We start from the raw sequence: 6,867 nt of genomic DNA, 5'->3' as shown, positions 1-6,867 counted from the left end.
GTAGTTTTCACAAGAGAGTGGGCACGACTATTTGTAACTTGTATGTGTTTGGCTTCTGGTGTCTTTTGCTTCCAGTTATTTTACCTGTACAAAAACAGCCCATTATACTGCTTCATACAAACTTTTAATTATAACTTCAGTATCATAATCATAAATTCACCCCCTAGAACGTGATTTCACCGTACTGCCATACACTAGGGTTTTCTGAAACCCAGCCACTGGGATAGAGAAGGAAAACATAGTAGCCTACACTGGCAGCTGGGTTTCCAGCCAATGACTGCATTTAATTTGACCTCACTGTAATTCAATTACATTTTAGGTTTGAATAGAGAATACAGGAAGCAAATGTATTCTTTAATAAAAAAAAATAAAATAAAAAAATGACCAGAAGGTCATCAAGATTTTATTGTTTTCAACACATCTAGCAATAAGTGAAGAATGATAAATGAAGCTTGGTATAATGATGAGCAGTTAACTGTGACTGTTGATAAATGAATATTTATATTTAAATCGTGCAACATGCATTATTTATTTCATATTAATTTTTTTTTGGGGGCTGAACCAATATAACTAAACAGCAATGGAACCTGTCGGTACCGATAGTCTAGTGGTTAGCGCACTGACATATAGTGCAACTGTGTCTTTGGCGACCGTGTTCGATTCCTGGCTTAAGGTCCTTTGCCGATCACATTCCCCACCAATCGCCACACTGTCCTGTGTAATAAGCACAAAGAGGGGAAAAAAAGGTTGCAAATTAGTGAGTTTTACTTTACAGTTACATGGTTGCTACCTGTAAATGAAAACAGCGAAAATATGGTTATTTCTTCTACAGTAAGTTACTTGTCACTAGCTGCCAGTTAATTACTGCAGGTCTTTTATACAGTAAGTTACTTGTCACTTGCTGCCAGTTAATTACTGTGAATTTCACAGTCAGTTTCTTACAGTGTAGCATCAATCGAGTTTTGAATAACTTCTTTCTGTGAACTGATGAGGCTTCTATACAGTATTCTATACAGTGATAAAGGCTATGTCGATTAGCATTGCATTATAAATAAAGATTATAATTATGAAAAATACCAGAGATGGTTTGAAGAACACAGAAAAACCATATACTGTTGCAATAGTGTTAATTCTCTTCATGCTTCATCAGTCAAACATTTCTTTCTGTTTTTTATTCAGCTACAGTGATAGCTGAATGCCTTTGTGCATATGAGGGATTTCCTAGAAAGTCATTTGTTTTATTACTCCTATGAGTCTCGCTTGAGGCCTTTCTGTGCAAGGGCACTCTCCAAGCTTGGGTATGTGAGAGTTTAGTAGAGTCATGCACAGGGATCGATTCTTGTTGACTCTTTTCCTGTGTCCAAAATTGCTCACTTGTTCACTGATTCTCTAATCCCTATATATTGCATGGCAGTTAAGTGCAGCAAGGAGTGAACAAAACGAAATGAGGAATTCGGACACTGACATATTACACTCTGCATCAGAGAGCTGGAGCTGTTGCAGAAACAACTTCACTTTAGAAATAAATAAGTCATAGTGACTTTAGTTTGTAATATAGATACCTCCGTTCCAGCTTTGTAGTTTAATTGATGTTATATTAATGCAATAAATATACATTTGATTTTCTTTGGTTAACTTATTTGTATTCATAATCATTAAACTAACCTTAAATCATTAAAAATTCACATCTAGAATAAACAAATAAAGATTACATTACTGTATTTATTTTTGTATGTTTTGTATTTATTTTTAATGTTCCTGTTCAAGCAGCTTTTTAAGACAATGATTATGTGTGTTTCGTGCCATCACCTTTATAATGACATGAATGACCATTATAATGACATGAATTCATTAAATAATACATTCTTTCTCGTCTATTTAATTCTGACATAATGTTCGACCATGGCTATCTCTCGTGACTTTTCCCTCTGTAAAATTAGGTATAAGCGACAGCTGGGTATCGACGTTGATAGCTACTCATCCTTTCAGGGTAATGTCATTTGCTAAATTGAACAAATTTGGACAGTCACGCTAAAAGTGTGTTGTTTTAATAAGGGGAATTTAAGGCATGATGTTGGGGGAAAAAATTATTGTGTAATAACGACTGCAATCTTGTATTATTCCTGACACTGTTTTGATGTAAAGTAAATGAAGTTGAAGAGTCGATTAACTCCTATGGTGGGAGTCGAAAGTCGACTCCGAAAAATGTGGAAACGAACATCCCTAATGTGCTGCTTCCTTGGAACACATATATTGGCAGCCTTACTCACCAATTTTATTAAGTGCATCTTTATTTTCCGGACAATGAAAGTGAATGGTCATTCTGACTAACATCAGACATGATGGTGAGCAAATCATGACAGAATTGTTTGGGTGAACTATCCCTTTAATTTTACATTAATATTGATTGTTAGCATGTTTGTCTCATTCCTGTACCTGAACACATGAATACATCACATATGCTGTAAAACAAACATTAATGGCAACCTGTAAAAATTTCCATCAGAGAGGATGCTGGCTGAAATATTCTAAGAGTTAGAATGTGTTTAACTGATATTTTAAACCAGCGGTAAAATAAAGCATAGATGAGGGGATTCAGACCACAGCTAACATACAAAGTCCATGTTAAAAATGTCATTGTAGTGGAAGAGATTGTTGTGATTTCTGTTAGCGAACAGATATAGAAAGGAATCCAGCAAAGCAGATAAACTGTCACAATGATTCCTAGTGTCAGTGCAGCTTTGCTCTCAGATTTCCTCTTCACTGAACTTTCCACTACACATTTACTACCCTTTACTAAAGAGTTTATAACTTTCACTTGCCATTGCACAACATAAAATATCCTTAAATATACAGTGATGATCACAACACAAGGAAATAGGAAGAAAAAGGTCAAATCAGTAAATCTCCAAGCAGGACTAATCATAACAATACACTGGCCATAACACAATGTTTTGTGCGAGATATTAAAATATCCGTTACTAATTACATACTCAATATTGTAAACTGAACAGCAAAACCAGCAGAGATAGATGCATATTAATGTTTTAGTAGTTGTTATTTTCAGTGGGTACTGTAAAGGGTGACACACAGCAACATAACGATCAATAGCAATTAAAACTAAAGTACTAAGAGATGTACAAAGGAGCAGCCTAACGGTAATTACAAACAGTCCACAGTAAGTGTCTCCAAAGTACCAACATGTCTCAATTTGTTTGATGCCCTCTACGGGTATCACAATAAGTCCAGTAAGCAGGTCAGCCACAGCCAGAGAGAGAATGATCGGGTTGGTTGGAGTGTGAAGCTTCTTGAAGTGAGAGATGGAGATGATCACCAGCAGGTTCAGAAACACAGTCCATGCTGACAGCACTGATACAAACACATAAATGATATTGTATTCATGACTGGAGCGTTTTCCCTTGATACATGATGAGTTGATGTCAGGAAAGCAGTATTGAATCTCATGATCCTCTGTCTCATAGGCCATGTGTGAGTCTCCTCATGTTAGGAGTTTGTTCTGCTCTTCTTACTGTCCTTTCATTTATAGTGTCTGGATCAGATGGAACAACCCATCTACTGCTCACTCTGATGCTGAACAATGGTAAAATTGTTTTCTTGACGTATAAACACAACTGGATTGAAACTAAGTTGTAACAGGGTTTGAAGTTTTTGCTTGTATACCGTTAAGTGTGTGCACAATTACTTGTTTTGTAGCTATTAATTGTCATGGTTGTTGTCCTTTCACTAGATTTCAAGCAGTCTATTATCTACAAAGTGGCTAGAATAACAAATTTGTTGTGCTTATGTTTTTGTCCTTTAGGTTTTTAGAGGCCATTCTGGGCATTCTGGGCATTTTACTTATATGCATAACCCATTAATTCTGGGTATCATTGATTTTGTGAACATTTGTAGTCGATTATTAGTGTTTTATTGATTTGCGATTTAAATGTTTAATTTTTGTTTATTTTTAGGCCCCAAAAACCTCACTAGACAGGGAGTCAATTATGCTGTGAGGGTAATGTGAGCAATACAAATAAATTTTGCTCAAATACCTAACTCTAACCAATTTTTAATATTTAATATTTAACATCTAACATCTAACATCATTAAAATTTAAATAGTTAATTATGAATTTTCCCCTGAAGCAACAGCTTTACTAATGTAAAAAGAGAATTTACAGATATTGTGGCCTGTTCTTTTTAGTGATTCAATCACAAGTGGTCAGCCAAGACACATTACCATTTACACCTGGTAATAACAAAATGTTTTCAAGTTTCAAAATTTGTCTCCTATGACCAGTTGAGTTTGGATTTTTGCCGAGACACTCTCCTATTATTTTGTCACACTCTACAATACTTTCATGGGTGTGACAGGTGCAGCGCATAATTATTATTGAATGAACAAACCCATGTTACATGGCTTACGAGTGAGTGGGGAAGGAAATTAATGTTACAGTAATGTACAATTATGTACAGTATGCCATGTCTTCAGATAGAACACAGAAAAGTCACTTTTTTGGAGGTTCAACTAGTTCACCAAAAAGAACCGGTTCAAAAGAGTGACTTTTTGTGAACTTGACATCATTCTGGACTGTTTGCCTGAGGCTCTGGATTACAGGTAATATGTTGTTAATAATGTTTCTCACACAGACCGATCGTATCGCTTCTTAAGACCTCAATATATCTTCAGCAGCCATGGGTATTCATTTTATGTTCCTTGATATGATGTTTTAGTGTGAAGTCCCTCTATTTAGGGTCTTTTTTGACCCCACATAGGAAATAAATGGGGGCTGATAAAACTGATACTTCAAAAATGCAGAGAACACATGCACAGAATGTAAGGGTTGGGGTGAAGAGATGAGGTGAGGACTCAACTCAACCCACGTGCTTGAACAAAACAAGACACAAACACACACAGCTAATGAGAACACTCATAAGCTGTGTGTTCACACAAAACATGACAACATGAAAGCATGCGACCGAGGGAATCCCGAGCTGCGTGCTACATAAGACAAAACATAATATGAAAGCACATGGCCAATATAAACACAAACCACTACAAAGAACGCAACAACACAAGGGGACAGAACAGCGTACGGCCAGAGCAAACTCGAAACCGCACACTCACACAACAAGACAGAACATGGAGTGCGAGTGTCCGAACCCTGGCACAAAACTGAAACTGAACAAGACATGAGTGCCGGGATCCGAACACCACGCTCCAACATGAAACAAGGAAACAGTGCACGCAGCCGCAAGCTCCCATGGAAAAAAGACATGACAGGAGTGTCTGGGCTCTGTCACAAAACCACAAATAAACTAGACTGAAGTGACAGAATCTCTTGTTAATGCTTACAAATGTTAATAAACTTTCAGTTCGTATGATCTTCATTTGTTGGTCTTTGTTTGTTGTGCAGAGTGTCCCGAAAGACCTGAATTTACCCTGTTCACACATCTTTACTAATCATGTATTAATCATTTGTTCATGTCTTTGCAGTAGCCAATCTAAAGTTGAAACTATTTCACAATAAATGTTTATAAATGATTACTAATCATTTAATATCTTTATGGGCATTGGACTTTTAGCTAATGTAACAAAGTTTGTGTAAAGGGTGACTGGTTAAGTTTAGCTAAATGCTTGCTAAAGACATAACAGATTGTAATTTTGGTGCAAAAAAAAATGTTTTTATTGCCTCAACACTCACATTAGTATACTACTCTTCAGTATATCATTAAACAGGATATTCCTTGAATCATAAATAAACGGGAAAACAAATCATTTTTTAAAAGAAAATACTTGTTCATTTATCAAAACAATATAATATAAACAGATTGAACCGTGTTCCCTTATAATAATCAAATTGACCCCTGTACACTCTTGACACCTTAACCAACCCTTAAACCTACCCATACCACCAAACCTGTCCCTAACCTTACCCGTGTCACACCTCAATAACAGCAAAAGTGTTGTGCATTAACACAAGCTTTTAATCATTTTATAACATCATTTATAACATAAGTGCTTGATCATATAGAATTTAAAGTTTAATGACATTTGTAATTATTTTAACATACATCTAATGTTTAATAAGTTTATTAGCAAACGTTATCAAGCACATTATCTCACGTTTCTAACTCTTTGAATATATATTAACTAATTATTCATTAAGCGTTATTTAATGTTTGTTAATGATTTATTAATGAAAGTTATTATAAAGTGGTACCACTTGATTCAAAATAACATTCAAAACACATACACATTTAGGCTATAACGGCCTAAGATAAACTATGGAACATAAAAGAGTAAAAAGTTTTTTTTTTTTTTTTTGTTCATACAGTGAAAGTCATTGGTAACCAAACAAATTTTTAAATGAAATTATACTCTAAATAAGAAACTAAAACTGTCAGCAGGTGTCTTTATGAGTAAGTCATTGAGTCATTCATTCGATTCGTTCAAACGGCTGATTCATTCAGGAATGAAGTAAATGGCTCTCTTTATGAATGGACCATTGAATCATTGGTTCACTCGATTCGTTCAGAATGCGGATTCATTCACAACGAAACACTGCTGTGTTGCTCAGAGATGCACAACAGTTTTGCTGTGGCTTCAGGCACGTGCAGAGGGGGGTGCGATGGGTGCTTGAGCACCTGCTCCTTTTCCCCTTGATGGCCAAAGTGCCCTTTTGTCAAGGCAATTTTTTATTTTTTTTTGCATTTTGTGAAGGCCTGCCCAATCTAACTATTAGTAAAATGAATTAATAATAATTTAGTCGTAAATAAATATTTTATATTTTATATTATATATTAGAAATATTTTCCTAATGACAATTTTATGATCGGTTTATAAAGGCTACTACGTTTCCCCATT

The 6,867-nt window shown here is 35.4% G+C and overlaps 1 pseudogene; it reads right to left on the bottom strand.

Moving 5' to 3' along the window:
- Nucleotides 1–2,476: 2,476 nt before the first annotated feature.
- On the bottom strand, nucleotides 2,477–3,486 carry LOC107658522 (trace amine-associated receptor 13c-like; annotated as a pseudogene).
- Between the last annotated feature and the right edge of the window lie 3,381 nt (nucleotides 3,487–6,867).

The sequence above is a fragment of the Sinocyclocheilus anshuiensis genome, unplaced genomic scaffold (assembly GCF_001515605.1).
Source record: "Sinocyclocheilus anshuiensis isolate Anshui unplaced genomic scaffold, SAMN03320099.WGS_v1.1 scaffold343, whole genome shotgun sequence".
Lineage (NCBI taxonomy): Eukaryota > Metazoa > Chordata > Actinopteri > Cypriniformes > Cyprinidae > Sinocyclocheilus > Sinocyclocheilus anshuiensis.
The sequence above is the reverse complement of the archived record's forward strand: the minus strand, read 5'-3'. Positions and strand labels throughout refer to the sequence as shown.